We start from the raw sequence: 12,359 nt of genomic DNA, 5'->3' as shown, positions 1-12,359 counted from the left end.
CAGTTTATCCCTTTTTTTCAATCCCTTCATGACTTGAGTTCTACTTTTTTGTCTCTGAATTTTATCACATATCTAATAAAATGATAACTTACCATTTAATAGAGATATCCTTAGTACCATTACTCATCACAACTACTTTATTTTTTTTTTAAATTTTATTTATTTATTCATGAGAAACAGAGAGAGGCAGAGACATAAGCAGAGGGAGAAGCAGGCTCCCTGCAAGGAGCCCAGTGCGGGACTTGATCCCAGACCCCAGGATCATGCCCTGAGCCAAAGGCAAACACTCAACCACTGAGCCACCCAGGAGTTCCCATCACAACTACTGTAAAATGTACCTTATAACAGACCTCTTAAATATATTATTATCCCAATTTGCAGATGAGTAAACGGTTTTGTGTAAGCAGGTAACTTTTCTACATTATAGCTGTGAGGTGCAAAACCACCATCTGTGCCTCAAGTCCCCATACCTTTCATTATACCACTTTACCCCTCAATCAAAGAACTGAGACTTATGAACTATTCTAATCATCAACCACTAGAATTCAAAAGTTAATCAACTGAAGACTTTTCCAACAGAAGGATAGGGAAAGAATTACAAGATTGTCAGTCCTGTGTAGAAAATGCCAATTATTAATAATAGTATACATACAAAATATTAGTATGACAGAGAAAAATTATAATACACTTAAAAACATAAACATCTCATATAAAATGGGATTTTCTATGTCACATTTCTCTTAGTACTTGAAGATTTTAACAGTGTGTTTTATTTTTATAACCAAAATATTAAGAACTGTCCTTTCAGACACACATATAACTACTTATGTCTGTGTATCACCTGTTATGCTTCATTGCTTATACTCATTCATTTACATGATTGTCTCTTCAAAATGAACACTGAGAACCTACCAAAAATCATATATATATATGGCACATTTCCTAACATTTCTTTTTAAAGGTTTCTAAGCTTAGTTCCTATTTTGTTTCACATGCCAACAAGAATCTCTCAAGTTTTTACAAAATGAGCGATGTGATCAGACTGGGCTTTATGAAAAATTAATCTAGCTGTAGACTGGAATAGGGAATAGGATGAAAAGTACCTTTTAGGGACGCCTGGGTGGCTCAGAGGTTCAGTTCAGGGCGTAATCCTGGAGTTCCAGGATTGAGTCCCACATTAGGCTCCCTGTATAGAGCTTGCTTCTCCCTCTGCCTAAGTCTCTGCCTCTCTGTTTTTGTGTATCTCATGAATAAATTTGGGAAGCCTGGGTGGCTCAGCGGTTGAGCACCTGCCTTCAGCTTAGGGTATGATCCCAGAGTCCGGGATGGAGTCCCATATAGCGCTCCTTGTGGGGAGCCTGCTTCTCGCTCTGCCTGTATCTCTGCCTCTCTCTCTCTCTCAATCTGTCTCTCATGAATAAGTAAATAAAATCCTTTAAAAAAATCTTAATTAAAAAAAGGTGTCTTTTATATATAAAAATTAAAATATCTAACACAGGGATCCCTGGCTGGCGCAGCGGTTTGGCGCATGCCTTTGGCCCAGGGCGTGATCCTGGAGACCCGGGATCGAATCCCACATCGGGCTCCCGGTGCATGGAGCCTGCTTCTTCCTTCGCCTGTGTCTCTGCCTCTCTCTCTCTCTCTCTCTCTCTCTGTGACTATCATAAATAAAAAAAATAAAAAACATAAATATCTAACACAATGGACTACAGTCAATGTACAAAACAAAACTAGAGAGAGCCAAGTGCGTTAGGACATAAGAACATTTAAAGGTCTCAACATTTCAGTCTAATGTGGGGAAATGAAGAAGATAGAGAAGCATAAGACAACATTAAGTTTGCAGTCCCAGAAATCAAGAGGTTCAGGGAATATAAACTTTAAATGCTAGAAGATGAAGACAAAAAAGAAGCACTTAAGGATTTGACAATTAAATCACTAGGGACCTCAAAAAAATATTTGGTATAGTGTTGCGAGTCCAAATCAGTGAAATTTCTTTAACAAAGGAGCAGGCAGAGAAAAATCAGTAAAGAGAAAGATATAATTGCCTCCCTCTACAACCTGATGAGCATTCAGTGAGGTTATCGTACCAGTAGTGGCAAGAAATTCATGATGTTTGGTCCATTGAGACAGATTTAGAATCTTAACAGCTATTAACTGAGCACCTACTCACCTGAGGTGAACAGCTTATACATCTATTTTTTTTAACATTTTATTTATTTATTCATGAGAGATAGAGAGAGAGAGAGAGGGGCAGAGACATAGGCAGTGGGAGAAGCAGGCTCCATGCAGGGAGCCCAATATGGGACTCGACCCCGGGACTCCAGGATCATGCCCTGGGCCGAAGGCAGGTGCTAAACCGCTGAGCCTCCCAGGATGCTCAGTGGTTTAGCAGCTATTAACTGAGCACCAGTCACATACTCTGCATGATTTTTAATTTTTATATCATAGCAATCACAGAAAAGCAGGCATTATTACGCTCATTTGTCAGATGAGTAAACTAAGTCTCAGAGGTTAAATAACTTATGAGAGATCACAAGCTGGTAAATAAATGGTAGAGCAAAACTGGTTTTAAAAGTTTTATAGGAAAAAAATAAAAAAATAAAAAAAAAATAAAAGTTTTATAGGGGCGGTATTTCCATACAATAAAAGTTTACTTATTTTAGGGTCGCATGAGTGGTTCAGTTGGTTAGGCATCAGACTCTAGATTTTGCTCAAGTCATGATCTCAGGTCCTGAGATCAAGCCCTTGTGTCTGGCTCCGCATTCAGCAAGGAGTCTGCTTGGGATTCTCTCTCTTTCCCTCTGCCCCTCCCCTCCAGTACTGTGCTCTATCGAAAATAAATAAGTAAATCTTTAAATTTACTCATTTTAAGTGAAAAGTTTGACAATTCTTTGTAAATTTATACACTTATGCAGTCATCATCACAACCTAGTTTAAGAAAACTTTCATCATGGGATCCCTGGGTGGCGCAGCGGTTTGGCGCCTGCCTTTGGCCCAGGGCGCGATCCTGGAGACCCGGGATCGAATCCCACATCGGGCTCCCGGTGCATGGAGCCTGCTTCTCCCTCTGCCTGTGTCTCTGCCTCTCTCTCTCTCTCTCTCTCTGTATGACTATCATAAATAAATAAAAATTAAAAAAAAAAAATTAAAAAAAAAAGAAAACTTTCATCAGCCCAAAAGTTCCCTCATAAGCAAGGGCAGACTTGAACCCCAATCTCTCTGGCTCCAAACTCATGTCACACTGCAAATCCCCTAGCAACATCAAGTAGCAAAAATAAATTTTTTAGACAGAAAAAAACAAATTAAGTCTCACTAGTTCCCCTTCCATGTGAGGCACCAACATAACACTAGAACCACGCCCACATTCCATGATCTCAGCAAATTCAAACATTTACTAAAATTTGGATATGCCTAGTATAAGTAGAGCAAAAAGAGTAGATACTGTGTGCTGTTTTGGGTTGTTTTTTTTTTCCCCCTCCCTAAATGTAAAAGCAGTTAGAAATGGGAAAGATAAATGAACACTAAAGTCCAGGAGAAAGGTAGGATGAAAACAGCTGGGCAGGGACATAAGGATGGAAAATGTAACATACAAATAAAGTAAGGAATAAAAAGTAGTCAAGAGTTTGGGTCATGGAAAACAAAGACTAACTTGAACATAAGCTGCTCTTTGCTATGCAACATAAAACTGTTCAGATAATCGAATTAAATGACTTACTAATAAGCAGGAGTTAAAATATCTGATTAAGAAACAGAACTATACAATCTATACAATTTAAGATAGTCAAAGAAAAATAAAAATACACAGTGAGACAATATTCATAGTAATTAAAGTTGAAAAGTTAAGGGGTAACTGAGTGGCTCAGTCAGTTAAGTGTCTGACTCTGGGGCACCTGTCTGGCTCAACTGGTTAACTGTCTGCCTTCAGCTCGAGTCATGATCTTAAAGTCAGAGGTTCAAGCCCCAAGTCAGCATGGAGTTGGCTTCTCCCTCTCCCTCTGCCCCTACCCCCTGCTCCTGCTCTCTCTCAAATAAATAAAATTTTAAAAGTGTCTGAGTCTTGATTTCAGCTTGGGTCATGATCTCAGGGTTCTGGGATGGAGTCCATCAAGCTATGCACTGGGCATGGGGTCTGTGTGGGAGTCTGTCTCTCTCTCTCTCTCTCTCTCTCTCTCTCCCCCCTCTCCCTCTGTCCCTTCCCTACTTCCAAGCACATGGAAAGAAAGAAGAAAAGAAAAGAAAAGAGAAAAAAGAAAAGAAAAGAAAAGAAAAGAAAAGAAAAGAAAAGAAAAGAAAAGAAAAGAGAAAAGAAAAGAAAAAGAATTAAGTTAAAAACAACTTAATCTTATAATGATTTTACATAACTATATTAAAACAAAAACAGGGATGCCTTCGTGGCTCAATGGTTGAACATCTGCCTTTGGCTCAGGGCATGATCCCAGGTCCAGGGATCGAATCCCACATCCCTGCAAGGAGCCAGCCTCTCTCTCTCTCTCTCTCACATGAATGATCTTTAAAAATAAATAAATAAATAAAACAAAATTGTCATTACTTCAAAAACATAAGAACTTAAATACCACATTAGGGCCAGAAATACTTAAAATAAACTGAAATAATTAAAATATGACAAGCCTTGAAGAAAAAAATACAAATAGAGATAGGATAAAAGAATAAAAATTTTATTTAAACTAAATTTTTACTTATACTCTAACATTTCTTTACTTCTACAGAACCGGATTAACAATTCATTAATCTGATCATTACTGGCCTAACCACTTACAAATTCCAAATTATGGTCCTAGAGTGTAGCATTAGGTGTAGCACCAGAAGTCTAGATGAAATGCTCTTCTAAGCACTGGGCCAAAGCAAGTGCTGGCTAACTACTAATAGAACATATTTGTTATAATTACTTGATATATGATAAATGTTACAATATACAATTTGTCAAATAAATTATTTCTGCAGTGCCCTGATTACCCTGGACTATTCTCAGTCTGGTCCAGCCAGCTCAATAGTCCAAGAAATACTACTCTTTCTAATCAAAAGACATGCCTCTTAGAAATGATTATAAAATTGTTCCAGTATTACAATTTATTGTTATTACACAGAAAGTCACTTTAATGCCTTTAGGTTACAAAACCATGAATTCAGTCCCACATTCTTATAATAATAAATCCAGATAATGTAACTATCTAGGTGGCTATAGCAAAAGTACATACAGCATTCCCTAAAGTAAAAAAAACTAAAGGATTTGTCTCGTTGTGGGTCATATCTTGTGAACTTTCTTCTGTCTGATATCTGTAACTAAGCACCACAATCTCACTTGAAATCAGCATTTAAGTATTTTTCTTATTCAACTTAAATGTAGTCACAAAGAAATGTTTATTCTAAGAACTGTAACATATTTCCCAATTTTAATGAGGTTGCAACAATTAATTCCACTCATAATAGATTATACTCTTAAATTATAATTTAATTTTAAATATGAGAACTATATTAAAATATTTAAGAATAAAATATTCTTAAAATTTTTTTAATAAAGGTATAATTGGCACATAACATTATATTGTTTTAGGTGCATTATTTTTAACCTTTAAATTTTTAATTCACAAAATAAATTAAACCTTCAAATTCACTAAGAACACCAGAGGAAAGAAATCTAGAACCACTCTGGAGAAATAAGACAAACCTGAATCTTGGCAGCGTACTGATATTAAAAAGAAGGGTTAAGGAGTGCCTGGGTGGCTCAGTCAGTTAAGCATCTGCCTTCCACTCATGATCCCAGGGTCCTGGTATGGTGCCCCAGGTCCAGCTCCCTGCTCAGTGCATGAATCTGCTTCTCCCAATCACCCCTGCTAATGCTCTCTCTTGCTGTCTCTCTCTCTCAAATAAATAAAATCTTTAAACAAACAAAAACAGGGACGCCTGGGTGGTTCAGCGGTTTAGCGCATGCCTTCAGCCCAGGGCGGGATCCTGGAGACCCGGACCCGGGATCAAGTCCCACATCGGGCTCCCTGCATGGAGCCTGCTTCTCCCTCTGCCTGTGTCTCTGCCTCTCTCTCTCTCTTGTGTCTCTCATGAATAAATAAATAAAATCTTTAAAAAAAAAAAAAAAGAATGGTTAAAATTCTCTAACAGTAATGTAACTCTTCAAGAAAGAAAAAACTTTTGAATATTTGTTTATTACATGTATCTAGTTTTTGTAATGTAATAATGAAACAAACAAGTATTCAAAAGTTTTTTCTTAAACCAGATCTATTAAATATTCATTACCTACTTACACTAATATCCAAAGTTTACTCTCAAATTATTTCTTGTATTAGTAAATATTAATACTTACAGGACACTAATCAAATCAGTAAAAATAAAACCCCAGTCATATACTGCTTTCAATTTAAGGACCAGGAATTTTTCTTAAATTTTATTACTTCTAACTTTCAATGTACTGCTATTAAGTTAAAAATAAAATAGAACAAAGAACAAATCCCAAACTAGTCATATGACCAACTGATTTTGTAAACTTCTACACATCCTTTTTAAACTCTAAAATAGATTTTCCCATTGGTTTACAAAAACTTTCTCCGTGGTTCCAAAGTGTTATATAAAGCTTAATGCAAAAAATTAATGGATTTTAAAATATGCAATAAAACAACAGATATGCTCACAATCCAAATTTTAACATTTTAAGATAACCAATTTATCTTGTTACTAAGTTTGTTTTTGGTGCTGGCCCTCATAATTCCTTACCCATTTCTACCTTAATAATAGAAACCTAAGATTCCAAAGTGACTTGTTTAAAAACCAGGTTGCAAATAAAAAAATTTGCAACTCCAACTATGTAAAACAATTTTCTTGCTGGTATACAACCAAAATAAAAAATAAAATACAATTGTTACCTAGATTTGCATAGTTAAAAATCATGGATTTATCCAACAGTACTTTTTCTCACTGACAACTTCATAGGTCTTACATATTAGAGTAGTGTGTAAGAACTTTTAGATTTGAATAGTTCAAAAGTCCTGTTCAAATCTAAAACTTCAATTTTACTCTCTAACAAGAAATAGAAGAAAATTAGCCAACTGAAATTAAAAAACGGAAAATGGATGGAGTCAAACTTAAAATGCCCTACCCAAATACTATTTGAAAATTCAGAGGGAGAAAAGACTTGCATTTGGGCTCCCCTAAAAATACACATGCAAATTGAATATGCCAGAGTCTTCTTAGACGCTATTCGATATAGTAATATATAAATTAATAATATTGTTAATGGAGCAGAGACAGATATTAATGCCTAGATGACAGAAAATGTAAAATTTCTTATTATCCACACCTTTTGAAACACAGAGCTCCAGCATTTCATATATATTCTTTCCACCACAATAATACCGCAGCATCTGATCATAGGACTCACTTTGTCTCAAAAGTACAAAGTTTATGCACTTTTTTACCTCAAACAAGAGCAAAATAGAATAATCTTTAAGAAAATATTATTGGGGTGCCTGGGTGGCTCAGTTTGTTAATTAAGCCCTGGACTCTTGATTTCGATTCAATTGTGATCTTAGGGTTGTGAGATCCAGCTCTGCAAGGAGGCTCCACGCCAGAGTAGAATCTGCTTAAGATTCTCTTTTAACGAAACTCTCCCTCTTCCTCTGTCTATCCTTCTCCCTCTTGGTATTTTTAAACAAAGGAATTTTAAAATCTGAGCCAAATGATTAAGTGTAAAAAGGACCACTTTTTGGTATTATCAGAAAAAACCATGGCCTTCATTAGTATATATATACATGTTGATATTAGAGATTCTCCTGGTTATATATTTTGTTATGTCACATCTCCAAATGTCTATTAAATATAACCAATTTACCAACCTTCCTATCAACATAATTAAGAACAAAGAAAAAAATCTGAGAAAGTTAAATCTTTTGTGAAAATATGTGTTGATAAAATAAGCATTGACCATCTATGCAAAAGATCTGATCCTTGATCCATTATATCAATGATTTAATACCTGAAAAGAGCTATAAACTCATCATACAAGTTATATTCATTCAAGCTGCAGTATTTATGAAACAATTATCAACTCTGAATTGTACACAGATATACTGAAAAAGAACTTATTACTCCTGATTCAAGCAGTTTGTAAATAAGGCAGTAAAATAATCTAAGGGTAACTACAGTGGCCATTATCTTTTTAAAAGGTACTCAGTAAGATTCAAACATTTGCTATATTCTCTAGGAAAAGAACGTAAGTTGAGAGTATTCTAACCTTGGCTTTTTCACTGTTTCAATTCCCAAATGTGTAAAACAAATATATCATGTACTTTAAAACAGGACAGCAGAGTTGCTGAACGTAGGCACTGTACAACAGAGTTGCTGAACGTAGGCACTGTAATCATGCTGCTTATTTGATACTACTACTACTACTACCTGGTACCTTCCTATGCCTGTTTCCTCCTCTACAAATTAGGAATAAAAACAGTAGGTATATCACTGGTCTCTCACAATATCACACTATTACACAGTACCTCATTTTGTGAGGATTATATTACTTATCACTTTAGTTACGTGTTGAGAATTATAGAATGTAAATGACAGGTACACAAAGGTTCAGCATTACTACCTTCACTCATAAAGTTGTTTCCATAATAAACATTTTTTAAAAAACTTAGAATTATGCTGGCATATAAGGACTCAACATATACTGCTTTCATTACTCTGCAGGCCACTTGCTAAAATTAAAGGAAATAATAATACATGAAAGTGCCTTGCATTGTGCCTACAATGTTGTGTATTAAAATATAAGTTGCCATCCTCATATTATCCTACAGATCAGTATTCAGTAAAGACTGATCTCTATTAACTATCTTTTGATCCATTTGAGACTTAATATTTAAGCATAAGCTACTATATGACTCACCTCTGACAGAGAGCTACAACTTACAGCATCAACTGTCAATGAGATACAGTGTGTCCAGAGTTTAGGAAATATACTGTGTCCAGAGTGCTAGCTTCACTGATATTTTGTAACTAATTTCAATTGACAGAAATTTTGACTGGTTATGTTTATTTTACTGTCTAGCATATTAGAAGATTGTTTCTTAAAACCAACAAATTACAAGCATTAAACAATAATTGAGGCGACACATTCAAGAATGACTCAAGTGAAGACTAGTCGACACAGAAGACAGAAGACAGACGACTACAAGATCATTTGGAGCCCTGGACTAGTGTCAACACGGTAGCAACACAGGTTACCCAGTTGGATAAATTAGGATGGTCTTCATGCCCTTTCCAAAGCAGAGTCATGAAAGAGTTCTACTAACTCATGAGCCCTAAGAGTCTTTTAAATCAGGCAGAAACAAAAAGTTAAATGATTCTATTTTTTTCCAATCCCTGCAATCAATTATTCAATGGAAAGGAAGAAAAAGTGTTAAAGACGTTTGCATGCATAGCATTTAAAACGAAGTAACTACAATTCCCACTTTGGAACTCTAGAGGGCACCAGAAATATGCCCTCCTTTGCACCACCCCTCCTCCCGGGTAACGTGAGCAGCTGCAGGAGCCCGTCGTCTGGTTGCTGAGGTTGGTATTGCAGCAGCAGGAGAGATGTCTGCAGCGGTGCAAACAGCAGCGCCCACTCCCAGCTGCCTCACCAGCCATTACCCAGGCTTCACCCCGAGGGCAGCTGCCACCCAAGGGAAAGCTCCTCCCCCTCAAAACAACGGGGATGGACAAGTCCCACGGCTGTACCCCTACAACCTGACAACGTCCTTTAAGATCAACAAATTAGGGGCGAAGGACTCACAATGGGGGTGCTTTCCTCACTTTCTGCCAAAGACGCACCAGATGGGGTTGAACGCGATTCCTGGTCCTGGGGTAAGAGGAAAAATGAAAAATGGATCAAGAACATCTAACCAGGTGGTAGAACCAAGCCCTTTCCACCAGGAGGAAGCCGAGACGAGAATAAGAGGTCAAGGAGGTTTGGCCCTTCTATTATTACTCCCCAGCCAACAATCCCCTCCTACGTAAAGTAGAGCAAAACCGCGCAAAATATATATCTGGGACCAAAACCCACGTGAAAGGCAAAATCTGGAGGGAGGAGGCTGGAGGGCACCAAGCCTGCTACTGAAAAGGGGGGGGGGGGAAGGGCAGACGTTGCCTCGACGCCAGCAAGGATCCGTATTCCCTCCTAAATTTGCCCACCCAGCGTCATCCCCGTCACTCCGGGCACCAATTCGGAGGTAAGGGGTGGCTCACGTCACCGCCGGGCTGCTATCTCCCATATTTGCCCCAAGCAGTTGCCCTGGGCCCGAGACTTGCCCCCCCCCCCCTTGCAGTCGGCGACCGGCAGCGCTGCCTCCCCGTCCGCCATTAGAGACCCAGCCAAACAATACGTGAGGAGCGAGAGCCGCGCAGCGCAGCCCGGGGAAGGGAAGAGCGACGGAGGGGACCCGGCGGGGGAAGAGGCAGCACCCTCGCCCCGAAAAACTTGGGGACCTCGGGCTACCGCGGAGACGGTGCGAGCGCAGCCCCGAGAGCGGGAGAACCAACTGAGGCGCCCCTCCCCCCACCGCCCCACCACCACCCCCCCCCCGCAAGAAAGAAAGGAAAAATACCCCGCGACCTCCCGCCGCCCCGGCCCGGGCCGCCCCCCGGCCCCCGAGCGACCCCCGCCTCTGGCGTCCGCCTCACCCAGCCCTCCCGGCCTCTCCCTCACTCTCGCAGCCCTTCGGGCCGCACGCGAAGACGCCTGTGACATGAGCGGAGCCCGGAGCAGCCCCCGAGGCCCCGACGCGGCAGCGGCGACGGCGGCCGCGCCGCGGGGTATTAATCCCGGGTCGGTGGGAGGCTCCGGAGGCTGCCCTCACCCATCTCCGCCTCCCCAGCCGCCTCCGCCTCCGCCTCCTCCTCCCGAGGCTGCGCTGCTCCCAGCCACCCCCACTATCGGCGGACCCGGACTGGAAAGACAGCGGGGATAAGCCTCACCCGGTTCTGGCTGCGGCTCCGCGGAACGAACCTCCCCTCCCCCGGCCCACCCCCCTTCGGCAACACGCACAACTCCGCTCGGTCCAGTCCCGGGTTTAGCGCTGGTGAGGAGGAGGAGGCGGAGGAGGCGGTGGCGCGGCCGAGCCCGGGGAGGCTCCGCCCTCCGCGCCCTCATTGGCCGGCGGGGAGGGCGGGCCGGGGCGCCTCGGGCACGCCCATTGGCCGCCTCTGCTGTCCTTCAGCACCCCCCTCGGGGGGGTGGTCCGAAGGGCTGTCCGTCAGGCGCGGGCCACGCCCCCCGGCGTTGCCGTTCCACTCCCCCCTCCGCCGGCGCTCGGCCCTCGGCCGCGTCCCCTCCCCTCCTTACCCCCGCCTCCCTCCCCGCACCCACCCCCGGGTCCGTCAGGGTCAGGCAGCCCGAGTTACGCTGCCCGCTGCCCGCTGCCCCAGCCGCCGGCTCGCTCCCTGGGGGTCCGGGGTGCCCTCCAGGGCCCGGGACGGCCCGAGACACCGGGGCCGTGGCCGCCTACCCTGACTCGGGCCTGGGCGCCCGGGCCCCTGGAGCCGCTCCCAGCGACCCTGCCTGAGGAGAGACGCGGCCTCGATGTCCTCGGCGCCCTCCCTGTCCAGTGCGTGACGCCCCCCGGGAGGGCCGCGCCCGGGCAGGGGCCGCAGCGAGGCACGGCGGGAGGTCGGGGCAGCGCGCGCAGGGGGTTCCCGCGTGCGCTGAGGGGGTGGGAGCACCTCCACCGTCGCCTCAGCCCGTGGGGAATTGTCCCCCCACCTCCCGTCATGGCTGTAGGAGGAGACGACGTCCTCCATTTTGTCGGGACTGCTGTGGGAACTTGGGACCAATTCAAAACCAAAGCCCGTGGGGCTGGGAAACTTGGCCCCGCGAAGCCCCAACTGGGCTCCGCCATTCGGCCGAGGGCACAGCCCCTGATTCCAGCGTGTGCGCCCGAGGGGCCCCTGGGGCGGGCGCCACAGGGCACACACCCAGACGCCGCTCCCCGCCTGCATCCACCAAGATGGAGGAAGCTGCGGGCTCCCCGGGAGCGGGGCTCCCGCCTGTCGGAGGGGCCGCGGCCTCCCCTCGGCGTGTCCTCCCGCGCTGCCGTCGTCCTCCTCCGCAGCCTCGTTCGGTGGCCCTCCCCAGCCTCTACCCAGCCTCCCCACGGCCTCCACCGTCTCCTGGTCCTCAACCGTGGATGGAGACTCCACTCCGCGGTCGGCCCTATCGCTTCGCCCCGCCGGGGCTGCCCGGGTGCGGGGAGTCGAGCGGAGGTGCGGAGCGTCGCGCCGGGGCCCGAGGCGGGCGTGCCCGGGGCGCCACAGCCACCGTGGGGCTCCTCTTTGTTCACCGTCTACACCTACGTCTT

General features: G+C 43.5%; 1 protein-coding gene across 4 annotated transcripts in view; it reads right to left on the bottom strand.

Annotated features, from left to right (window-relative positions):
* ZMYM2 (zinc finger MYM-type containing 2) overlaps nucleotides 1-10,856 on the bottom strand; it is a 108,575-nt gene extending 97,719 nt beyond the window's left edge. For 2 of the 4 annotated variants that reach the window (XR_005989360.1, XM_041765639.1), the window contains exon 1: nucleotides 9,800-10,211. The gene's annotated coding sequence lies outside the window, so the exon portion shown is untranslated. Of the gene's footprint in view, nucleotides 1-9,799; nucleotides 10,310-10,686 lie in introns of those variants that run through there. The other 2 variants (XM_041765641.1, XM_041765640.1) reach the window with 2 other exon arrangements.
* Nucleotides 10,857-12,359: the final 1,503 nt, after the last annotated feature.

This window comes from Vulpes lagopus, chromosome 8 (assembly GCF_018345385.1).
Source record: "Vulpes lagopus strain Blue_001 chromosome 8, ASM1834538v1, whole genome shotgun sequence".
Classification (NCBI taxonomy): domain Eukaryota; kingdom Metazoa; phylum Chordata; class Mammalia; order Carnivora; family Canidae; genus Vulpes; species Vulpes lagopus.
The sequence above is the reverse complement of the archived record's forward strand: the minus strand, read 5'-3'. Positions and strand labels throughout refer to the sequence as shown.